This window comes from Hyperolius riggenbachi, chromosome 3 (genome assembly GCF_040937935.1).
Source record: "Hyperolius riggenbachi isolate aHypRig1 chromosome 3, aHypRig1.pri, whole genome shotgun sequence".
NCBI lineage: Eukaryota > Metazoa > Chordata > Amphibia > Anura > Hyperoliidae > Hyperolius > Hyperolius riggenbachi.
Window position 1 is genome coordinate 431,834,114 of NC_090648.1, and position 12,326 is coordinate 431,846,439.

Below are 12,326 nucleotides of genomic sequence, written 5' to 3' on the forward strand. Positions count from 1 at the left end.
CTGCTATTTATTAATATAATTTAGAAAATAGGTTTTATTTCTGAAATCTTGCATTTTTAATTTGGGTCCACTTTAAAGAAAAATCCCACAAGGTGTCACTGGCTTAGACATTGAGTGGACCTGAACTCGTGCTTAGGACAGAAAGAAAACATAGAAAAATCCACCCTGTACGTATTTAGAGAGTTTAGCCTGTCTATTTCCCCTCATCTGTGACTTACCACAAGTGTAATTTGATATTTCAGCTGTTTTAGCCCAAGAATTCTCGCCAGCCTGGGCAGAACAGCTAATTTGTAAACACAGGATGTTAACCCCATGTCTGCTTCCATGAAAGCAGTAAGTAGCCACACTGCCGATGTATTGCAGGATTTGTAACAGCTGACACTAAGAAATGTTTTTCTTTAAAGCTTATTATGCTGTTGCTTATCTTTTAGAGCAGAGAGAAAGTTCTAGGTTCAGGTCCGCTTTAAGCAACTGTTCAAGCGTTGCAAACTGAAATCTTATTATCCTGATTTTTATACAGAACAGATAACCCAACATTTACAAGTGTGTTAATGACTGATAAGCATTAGCTTTTTACAAAAATAACTTGATATTTAAATGGACAGATCCACATACGGAATTACATTCTCCAGAATACAGAGGACAGCATGATCCTAGTAATAAGGCAGGATATTTATATTTCATACATTTTTTTTTTTCTGGCTTAAGTGTCTCTTTAACCACTTCACCACTGAGGGGTTTTACCCCCTGACCACCAGAGCAATTTTCACCTTTCAGCGCTCCGTCCATTCATTCGTCTATAACTTTATTATTACTTATCGCAATGAAATGAACTATATCTTGTTTTTTCCGCCACCAATTAGGCTTTCTTTAGGTGGGACATTATGGCAAGAATTATTTTATTCTAAATGTGTTTTAATGGGGAAAATAGGAAAAAATGTGGGAAAAAATTATTATTTTCAGTTTTCGGCCATTATAGTTTTTAAATAATGCATGCTACTGTAATTAAAACCCATGAAATTTATTTGCCCATTATTCCCGATTATAAAACCGTTTAAATTATGTCCCTATCACAATGTTTGGCCCCAATATTTTATTTGGAAATAAAGGTGCATTTTTTTCAGTTTTGCGTCCATCCCTAATTACAAGCCCGTAGTTTATAAAGTAACAGTGTTATACCCTCTTGACATAAATATTTAAAAAGTTCAGTCCCTAAGGTAACTATTTATGTTTTTTTTTTATTGTATATATATATATATATATTTTTTTTTTTTAAATTACAAAAAAAAAAAAATTGGGGAGTGTGGGAGGTAATGAGTTAATTTATTATGTAAAACAATTTATTTGTATGTGTAAAATGCATTAAGGTGTAGTTTACTATTTGGACACAAGATGGCCACAGTGAGTATGTTTACATGCGACCTGTAAGCGACCGGAAGGACGCTTACAGGAAGCAGTAGGAGGCTGGGAGACTCACAATGATCGCGCTGTTTCTGAAAGAAGCAGCAGATCATTGCGGGGGCTTAGATCAACGAACGGGAATGGATTTTCCCGTTCATTGATCTCCGGGCAAGCGGGCGGCGGCGTGCACGAGCGGCGGGTGCGCGCGCACGAGCGGCGGTAGCGCGGACAGCGGCGGGAGCGCGGAAGGTACGGATTTCTCCGTCCCTGGTTTTTTAGGAGGGAAAAAAGTGACAGAGAAATTCGTACCGCCGGGGGTAAAGTGGTTAACTATGGGGATGGGGGGCTGCCATGTTTCTTTCCACACACGAGGCAGTGAGCACCAGCAGATCACAGTATGGATGGAAGCAGCAGATTTGGGCGCATGAGACAAGTGGACAAAAGGGCGCCCCATTCACTCCCATTATAAATATTGTTTAATGGGCGCCGAACAGGGAGGGGGCTATGCCGCGCAGGAGGAGATCTCAGCCCCTGGTGGGGCGATTTTCATCCTGTAAAGTGCTGTACGCGCAGCTAGCACTTTGCTAGCCGGGCGTACAGCTTGATCGCCGCCGTACAGCTTGATCGCCGCCGCTCTGCGGCGATCGCCCGCACGTAGCGGCGCAAGAGGGCCCCCGCCAGAGCCCTGCGCTGCCCGGACCAATGAGTTCCGGGCGGCGCTATGGGCTGGATCGGAGACGTCTGACGTCAGGACGTCCATGACGTCATTCCGATCGTCGCCATGGCGACAGGAGAAGCCAATCAGGGGAGCGCGTTATATACGCGTTCCCCTGTTTGCTATTGTTGCCGGCGACGATCGAACTAGAGGGACACTTGCGCCCTCTAGTGGAGTTTCATGTAGCTACCACTCTGGTAGCTTTACATGAAACATAAAAATTTTTTTTAAAAAAAATTGGATTTCTGCAATTTTTGCTGAAAAAATTAACCGCCAAGGAGGTTAACGTTTTACAAACGGCGCCCAGAGATTTTTAATGTTTTGTAACTGTGCTTGTGATGATTTACGTTTAGATAATGAGCCTGTGATGAATAACGTTTATAAAAATACTAAACATATGTATCCTATTTAATTAAAACATTATTTAACATTTTAACCCTTACTTTTTGTAAAACATTATTATTCACAAAATAAAGCGATCAGTACGTAACGTAAATTGCAATATATTTTTTACAATCACTATTTGTAAAACATTTCTAAAACATTATTATCCACCCCCAAAAATTATTTAAATTTTTTTATTTACATTTTTCATTTATTAATGTTTGTAAAACATTATTATCCATAGGGTGTCTTAGGTTTAGGCACCACCAGGGGGGTCTTAGGTTTAGGCACCACCAGGGGGGTCTTAGGTTTAGGCACCCCCAGGGGGGGTCTTAGGTTTAGGTACCCCCAGGGGGGTCTTAGGTTTAGGTACCCCCAGGGGGGTCTTAGGTTTAGGCACCACCAGGGGGGTCTTAGGTTTAGGCACCACCAGGGGGTCTAGGGGTTAGGGATGGGTACAGGGAGGGTTCTATGTGAGAGTAGGGTTAGGTATAGTTTTAGTACAATTTTAATAATACTAATCAACAGTTATTATGAATGTACTTATATTAATATCATTGTTATAAACAATATTTTCACATTTTATTATAATAATAAATGATAAACCAAGATTATTCATAACAATATATAATTATAATGTTTAAACAAATAATACAGTTTTTTTAACAAATGTAATTATAAGTTTCAGTTTAGAAACAGGGAAGATTAACGTTTTAAGAATTGCCGATTTCATACACATTATTTAATGATTTATAAATTCTTAAAACACTATTTGTAAACGAAATTCTACACAATATTTTTATAAACGATAATACTGCTTATCATTTACACCACGCGCCCTTTTTTCCCGACGCCCTTTTTTGATGTACGCGTATGGATAGCATTCCGGGAATGCGGAAAAAGCTACGCGTGGCCAGTCCTGACGGGCCTGTCGGCAAAAACGAGACTAGCTGGCAGCGGGGGACCAGAGGATTAGTGAGTGGCTGCGAGGGCACAGGATTGCTGCAGGGGGCTGGTAGAAGCCCCAGGTGAGTATTACTCATTTTTTTTCTGGCTTAAGTGTCTTTTTAACTATGGGGATGGGGGGCTGCCATGTTTCTTTCCACACATGAGGCAGTGAGCACCAGCAGATCACAGTATGGATAGCTACTGAGAGGTATACCTTTGGTTACTAGCTCCATATAACTGTAGTGCAGCATTGGGGAAATCCATTTACTGTATATTCTGGCGTATAAGATTTTTTAACCCCTGAAAATCTTCTGAAAAGTCAGGGGTCGTCTTATATGCCGGGTGTCATTGATGCCGGGTAATACGCCCTATCCTGTTACCGACGCTCATATCTCGCTGCTGAGGACTGTAGTGAAGTAGCGCAGGCGCACATGTGTGAGAAGGAGGCAAATAGGATAGAACGGGCGGGCCAGACGGGTGAAAGAGGCGTGTTTTATGGGCACAGCGCAATCTATTCTTCCATACAGCTCTGATAAACAGGTAGACAAGGAGAGCTGACCAATCCATTTAGGGAGAGCTGACCAATCCAACCAGCCAGTCGCCTATATACTGTTATATACTGGGTATCACATACAGTACAGCACCAGTATCTGTTCATACATAGCACCAGTATATGATATTTGGTGTGCGTTGGAAGAGGGGTAGTCTTATACGCGCAGTCGTCTTATATGCCGGAATATACGGTATATATGTTTTGTTTTATAAGTTCCCATATCCTTTAGTTTTTGCGTTTCTACGTACTGTGAATATCGCACTCTGCTCACACTATAGCCCCATATAGTCAATGGCGTACTGATGCCCAACTATCTACCCGGGTGATTGGCTGGTTTGGATTATTTTGACTGATTTCTTTGTTTCTGTCCGTACTCGGAAGCCCCCTGTATCTGATCCCCTTTCCCTCTCTATAGGAGAGTACATGAACCTGCAAGGCCCAATCCACATTCCAAATCTTTTTTTGATCGGAAGATGGTTTGTCAATGGATGAACAGTCAATCAGTTGTCCATACACTGTACATGATATCTGATTTTGTAAGATTTGTGCTGTCGATCAAACTGTTCAGGAAGTGAGTCATAATACCATCTCCCCCCCCCCCCCCCCCCCCCTTTCTTCCACCAAGCTGATGATGCGCATGTTCAGATGCACTGAATACATTATTTTCTTTCCATACACTTAGCAATGTGAGTTGCTGTTGTATGATGTAAGGATAACGCATCATGATGCGATGAGAAGCACATACAGGTTATTTTGTGTTTGCTACTATGAAATATAAGGAAAGAAACAAAATTAAAGTGGGTGCTTATGGTATTGCTTTTTATCTAAATTCCTTCATGTATGCCCACCTTAAAGGATACCTGAACTGAGAGTGCCATATTTATTTCCTTTTAAAAATGCCAGTTGCCTGATGTCCTGATGATTTCTTTGGCTGCAGTAGTGTCTGGATTACACCCCTGAAACAAGCATTCAGCTAATCTTGTCAGAAACGCCTGATCTGCCTGCTTGTTTGGGGGCTATGGCTAAAAGTATTAGAGGCAGATGATCAGCATGGCAGCCAGGCAACTGGTATGGTTTACAAGGAAATTAATATGGCAGCCTCCATATCATTCTCAGTTTACGTGTCCTTTAAAGGACAACTGAAGTGAGAAGGAATTGGAGACTGCCATATTTATTTCCTTTTAAACAATACCAGTTGCCTGGCAGCCCTGCTTATCTATTTGTCTGCAATTGTGTCTGAATAACACCAGAAACCAGTATGCACCTAATAATGTCAGATACACCTGATCTGCATATGCTTGTTCAGGGCCTATGGTTAAAAGTATTAGAGGCAGAGGATCAGCGGGGCTACCAGGCAGTGCAGTTTCTAGGCTAAAATGCACCCAGGGCGAGGGTGTAAAAATTGCGCCCCCCCCCCCCCCCGAAGCAAGGTATGGGTGCCCGCAGTGTAAGTTAGCCAGGTCTAGTTGCACTCAGTATAGATTCCCCCAGAATAGGTACCCCAGTATAGGTAGCCAGCTATAGGTCCCCCCTGTATAGGTAGCCAGGCATAGGTGAGCCAGTATAGTTGCCTCCGGTATAGGTTAGCCAGGTAGGTGCCTCCATTATAGGTAGCCAGTATAGTTGCCCACAGTATAGGTTAGATAGGCAGGCGTCCCCGGTATAAGTTAGATAGGTAGGTGTCCCCAGTACAGGTTAGCTAGGTGGGTGCCTCTAATATAGGTAGCCAGAATAGTTGCCCCCAGCATAGGTTAGATAGGTAGATGCCCCCAGTATAGGTTAGTTAGGTAGGTGCCTCCAATATAGGTAGCCAGTATAGTTGTCACCTGTATAGACTAGCTAGGTAGGTAGGTGCCCCCAATACAGGTTAGATAAGTTAATGCTCCCACTATAGGTTAGATAGGTAGCTGCCCCCCAGTATAGGTTAGGTAGGTGCCCCCCAGTATAGGTTAGATAGGTAGGTGCCCCCCAGTATAGGTTAGATTAGGTAGGTGCCCCCCAGGATAGGTTAGATAGGTAGGTGCCCCCCAGTATAGGTTAGATTAGGTAGGTGCCCCCCAGTATAGGTTAGATTAGGTAGGTGCCCCCCAGGATATGTTAGATAGGTAGGTGCCCCACAGGATAGGTTAGATAGGTAGGTGCCCCCAGTATAGGTTAGATTAGGTAGGTGCCCCCAGTATAGGTTAGATTAGGTAGGTGCCCCCCAGGATAGGTTAGATTAGGTAGGTGCCCCCCAGTATAGGTTAGATAGGTAGCTGCCCCCCAGTATAGGTTAGATAGGTAGGTGCCCCCCAATATAGGTTAGATAGGTAGCTGTCCCCCAGTATAGGTTAGATAGGTAGGTTCCCCCCAGTATAGGTTAGATTAGGTAGCTGCCCCCTCAGTATAGGTTAGATTAGGTAGCTGCCCCCCAGGTTAGATAGGTAGCTGCCCCCCAGTATAGGTTAGGTAGGTGCCCCAGTATAGGTTAGATAGGTAGCTGCCCCCCAGTATAGGTTAGATAGGTAGCTGCCCCCCAGTATAGGTTAGATAGGTAGCTGCCCCCAGTATAGGTTAGATAGGTAGCTGCCCCCCAGTATAGGTTAGATTAGGTAGGTGCCCCCCAGTATAGGTTATATTAGGTAGCTGCCCCCTCAGTATAGGTTAGATTAGGTAGCTGCCCCCCAGGTTAGATAGGTAGGTGCCCCCCAGTATAAGTTAGATAGGTAGCTGCCCCAGTATAGATTAGGTAGCTGCCCCCCAGTATAGGTTAGATTAGGTAGGTGCCCCCCAGTATAGGTTAGATTAGGTAGGTGCTCCCAGTATAGGTTAGATAGGTAGCTGCCACCCAGTATAGGTTAGATAGGTAGGTGTCCCCAGTATAGGTTAGATTAGGTAGGTGCCCCCAGTATAGGTTAGATAGGTAGCTGCCACCCAGTTTAGGTTAGATAGGTAGGTGCCCCCAGTATAGGTTAGATTAGGTAGGTGCCCCCCAGGATAGGTTAGATAGGTAGCTGCCACCCAGTTTAGGTTAGATAGGTAGGTGCCCCCCAGTATAGGTTAGATTAGGTAGGTGCCCCCCAGGATAGGTTAGATAGGTAGGTGCCCCCCAGGATAGGTTAGATAGGTAGGTGCCCCCAGTATAGGTTAGATTAGGTAGGTGCCCTCCAGGATAGGTTAGATTAGGTAGGTGCCCTCCAGGATAGGTTAGATAGGTAGGTGCCCCCCAGGATAGGTTAGATAGGTAGCTGCCCCAGTATAGGTTAGGTAGATGCCCCCCATGATGGAGGGGGGAGCCGCAGCCGCGGGGAGGGCAGCCCGACCTCTCCCTCCCTTCCTCTACCCGGGCCGCCCACCGTGCGATTCCCCCCTCGGAGTGCAGAGTAATGCAGCAGGGAAGCGCTATGCAAAACTACTCACTTCGCTGGCTCCAAGCGCTGCTCTCCCCCCCCCCCCCCCCCCCCCCCGAAGCAAGTTATGGGTGCCCGCAGTGTATATTAGCCAGGTTTAGTTGCACTCAGTATAGATTCCCCCAGAATAGGTACCCCAGTATAGGTAGCCAGCTATAGGTCCCCCCGGTATAGGTAGCCAGGCATAGGTGAGCCAGTATAGTTGCCTCCGGTATAGGTTAGCCAGGTAGGTGCCTCCAGCATAGGTAGCCAGTATAGTTGCCTACAGTATAGGTTAGATAGGCAGGCGTCCCCGGTATTAGTTAGATAGGTAGGTGTCCCCAGTACAGGTTAGCTAGGTGGGTGCCTCTAATATAGGTAGCCAGAATAGATGCCCCCAGCATAGGTTAGATAGGTAGATGCCCCCAGTATAGGTTAGTTAGGTAGGTGCCTCCAATATAGGTAGCCAGTATAGTTGTCACCTGTATAGACTAGCTAGGTAGGTAGGTGCCCCCAATACACGTTAGATAAGTTAATGCTCCCACTATAGGTTAGATAGGTAGCTGCCCCCCAGTATAGGTTAGGTAGGTGCCCCCCAGTATAGGTTAGATAGGTAGCTGCCCCCCAGTATATGTTAGATAGGTAGGTGCCCCCCAATATAGGTTAGATAGGTAGCTGTCCCCCAGTATAGGTTAGATAGGTAGGTTCCCCCCAGTATAGGTTAGATTAGGTAGCTGCCCCCTCAGTATAGGTTAGATTAGGAAGCTGCCCCCCAGGTTAGATAGGTAGCTGCCCCCCAGTATAGGTTAGGTAGGTGCCCCCAGTATAGGTTAGATAGGTAGCTGCCCCCCAGTATAGGTTAGATAGGTAGCTGCCCCCCAGTATAGGTTAGATAGGTAGCTGCCCCCAGTATAGGTTAGATAGGTAGCTGCCCCCCAGTATAGGTTAGATTAGGTAGGTGCCCCCCAGTATAGGTTAGATTAGGTAGCTGCCCCCTCAGTATAGATTAGATTAGGTAGCTGCCCCCCAGGTTAGATACGTAGGTGCCCCCCAGTATAAGTTAGATAGGTAGCTGCCCTAGTATAGATTAGGTAGCTGCCCCCCCAGTATAGGTTAGATTATGTAGGTGCCCCCCAGTATAGGTTCAATTAGGTAGGTGCCCCCCAGTATAGGTTAGATTAGGTAGGTGCCTCCAGTATAGGTTAGATAGGTAGCTGCCCCCCAGTATAGGTTAGATTAGGTAGGTGCCCCCCAGTATAGGTTAGATTAGGTAGCTGCCCCTTCAGTATAGGTTAGATTAGGTAGCTTCCCCCCAGGTTAAATAGGTAGGTGCCCCCCAGTAAAGTTTAGATAGGTAGCTGCCCCAGTATAGATTAGATAGCTGCCCCCCAGTATAGGTTAGATTAGATAGGTGCCCTCCAGTATAGGTTAGATTAGGTAGGTGCCCCCCAGTATAGGTTAGATTAGGTAGGTGCCCCCCAGGATAGGTTAGATAGGTAGCTGCCACCCAGTTTAGGTTAGATAGGCAGGTGCCCCCAGTATAGGTTAGATTAGGTAGGTGCCCCCCAGGATAGGTTAGATAGGTAGCTGCCACCCAGTTTAGGTTAGATAGGTAGGTGCCCCCCAGTATAGGTTAAATTAGGTAGGTGCCCCCCAGTATAGGTTAGATTAGGTAGGTGCCCCCCAGGATAGGTTAGATAGGTAGGTGCCCCCCAGGATAGGTTAGATAGGTAGGTGCCCCCAGTATATGTTAGATTAGGTAGGTGCCCCCAGTATAGGTTAGATTAGGTAGGTGCCCCCCAGGATAGGTTAGATTAGGTAGGTGCCCCCCAGTATAGGTTAGATAGGTAGCTGCCCCCAGTATATGTTAGATAGGTAGGTGCCCCCCAATATAGGTTAGATAGGTAGCTGTCCCCCAGTATAGGTTAGATAGGTAGGTTCCTCCCAGTATAGGTTAGATTAGGTAGCTGCCCCCTCAGTATAGGTTAGATTAGGTAGCTGCCCCCCAGGTTAGATAGGTAGCTGCCCCCCAGTATAGGTTAGATAGGTAGCTGCCCCCCAGTATAGGTTAGATTAGGTAGGTGCCCCCCAGTATAGGTTAGATTAGGTAGCTCCCAGGTTAGATAGGTAGGTGCCCCCCAGTATAAGTTAGATAGGTAGCTGCCCCAGTATAGATTAGGTAGCTGCCCCCCCCCCCCCCCAGTATAGGTTAGATTAGGTAGGTGCCCCCCAGTATAGGTTCGATTAGGTAGGTGCCCCCCCAGTATAGGTTAGATTAGGTAGGTGCCCCCAGTATAGGTTAGATAGGTAGCTGCCCCCCAGTATAGGTTAGATAGGTAGCTGCCCCCCAGTATAGGTTAGATAGGTAGCTGCCCCCAGTATAGGTTAGATAGGTAGCTGCCCCCCAGTATAGGTTAGATTAGGTAGGTGCCCCCCAGTATAGGTTAGATTAGGTAGCTGCCCCCTCAGTATAGGTTAGATTAGGTAGCTGCCCCACAAGGTTAGATAGGTAGGTGCCCCCCAGTATAGGTTAGATAGGTAGCTGCCCCAGTATAGATTAGGTAGCTGCCCCCCAGTATAGGTTAGCTTAGGTAGGTGCCCCCCAGTATAGGTTAGATTAGGTAGGTGCCCTCAGTATAGGTTAGATTAGGTAGGTGCCCCCAGTATAGGTTAGATAGGTAGCTGCCACCCAGTATAGGTTAGATAGGTAGGTGCCCCCAGTATAGGTTAGATTAGGTAGGTGCCCCCAGTATAGGTTAGATGCGTAGCTGCCACCCAGTTTAGGTTAGATAGGTATGTGCCCCTAGTATAGGTTAGATTAGGTAGGTGCCCCCCAGTATAGGTTAGATTAGGTACGTGCCCCCCAGGATAGGTTAGATAGGTAGCTGCCACCCAGTTTAGGTTAGATAGGTAGGTGCCCCCCAGTATAGGTTAGATTAGGTAGGTGCCCCCCAGTATAGGTTAGATTAGGTAGGTGCCCCCCAGTATAGGTTAGATTAGGTAGGTGCCCCCCAGGATAGGTTAGATAGGTAGGTGCCCCCCAGGATAGGTTAGATAGGTGCCCCCAGTATAGGTTAGATTAGGTAGGTGCCCCCAGTATAGGTTAGATTAGGTAGGTGCCACCCAGGATAGGTTAGACTAGGTAGGTGCCCCCCAGGATAGGTTAGATAGGTAGGTGCCCCCCAGGATAGGTTAGATAGTTAGCTGCCACCCAGTTTTTGTTAGATAGGTAGGTGCCCCCAGGTTAGGTTAGATAGGTAGGTGCCCCCAGTATAGGTTAGATTAGGTAGGTGCCCCCAGTATAGGTTAGATACGTAGCTGCCACCCAGTTTAGGTTAGATAGGTAGGTGCCCCCAGTATAGGTTAGATTAGGTAGGTGCCCCCCAGGATAGGTTAGATAGGTGCCCCCAGTATAGGTTAGATTAGGTAGGTGCCCCCAGTATAGGTTAGATTAGGTAGGTGCCCCCAGTATAGGTTAGATTAGGTAGGTGCCACCCAGGATAGGTTAGATTAGGTAGGTGCCCCCCAGTATAGGTTAGATTAGGTAGGTGCCCCCCAGGATAGGTTAGATAGGTAGGTGCCCCCCAGGATAGGTTAGATTAGGTAGGTGCCCCCAGTATAGGTTAGATTAGGTAGGTGCCCCCAGTATAGGTTAGATTAGGTAGGTGCCCCCAGGATAGGTTAGATAGGTAGGTGCCCCCCAGGATAGGTTAGATAGGTAGCTGCCCCAGTATAAGTTAGGTAGGTGCCTACCATGATGGAGGGGGGAGCCGCAGCCGCTGGGGAGGGCAGCCCGACCTCTCCCTCCCTTCCTCTACCCGGGCCGCCCTCCGTGCGATCCCCCCTCGGAGTGCAGAGTAATGCAGCAGGGAAGCTCTATGCAAAACTACTCACCTCGCTGGCTCCAAGCGCTGCTCTCTCGCCGCCAGTCTCCTCTCTACCTACAGGCTTATACATACACACGCTGCTAAACAGGAAGCAGCGTGTGTGTGTATCAGCGTGTAGGCAGAGAGGAGACTGGCGGCGAGAGAGCAGCGCTTGGAGCCAACGAGGTGAGTAGTTTTGCATAGCGCTTCCCTGCTGCATTACTCTGCACTCCGAGGGGGGATCGCACGGAGGGCGGCCCGGGGAGAGGAAGGGAGGGAGAGGTCGGGCTGCCCTCCCCGCGGCTGCAGCTCCCCCTCCATCACAGCGCCCCCCTCCCAGCAGCGCCCCAGGCGGCGGCACGCCCCGCACGGTCGTAGAAACGGCCATGCTACCAGGTAACTGGTATTGCTTAAAAGGAAATAAATATGGCAGCCTTCATATCCCTCTCACTTCATTTGTCCTTTAAGTACAGCTACCAAACGGTGTCACAAGTCCCTCGGCTATCCTCCAGATACCTTACTGTGATCCAGCAGTCTCTGGCCCACACAGGATAGAGGCCTGACTTGAAGCTCCGCCCATCCCTTCCTGTCACATCCAACCCCATGACAGGCTTATTTTGTAGAATGGCTGAATGTGAAAGGGGGAAAAAGCAGCTTCTATTATTGGATGTGATCCTGACTGATATTAGTTGGACTTTTGTGTACTCAGCCTGTTCAGGCCCATTTTTATGTTATTAGCAGAACATGATTTTAAAATATGCATAAAACAAGTTTTCATAAAAATAGTTGCTGCACTAATTCTCGTTTCCCAAGCTCCTCAGGAACCACCAGCTGCCAGCTCACTCAGGCCTCTTTCACATGGGCGGCTGAACTGCACATTTGCGTTTGTGGTTCTGCTGCCTATCGGCCAAGATTCGTGCAGCACCCAGATGCCATGCACCCAAATGGCAGCATTAGTAACCACACATCGGTGGCTAGTACAAGGTGCAGTTAGGCCTAGGGACCACTAGAGAGCAGCATTTTGGAATCACCTAGTGCTAAATTAATGAAAGTCAATGGAGGGCATGCCACAGTAGCGACTGCGATTTTCC

General features: G+C 47.1%; 1 protein-coding gene across 1 annotated transcript in view; it reads right to left on the bottom strand.

Annotated features, from left to right (window-relative positions):
• The window catches only part of LOC137562384 (tubby-related protein 3-like), a 112,852-nt gene that overhangs the window by 1,170 nt on the left and 99,356 nt on the right, over positions 1-12,326 (bottom strand). The gene's annotated exons all lie outside the window — the stretch shown is intronic.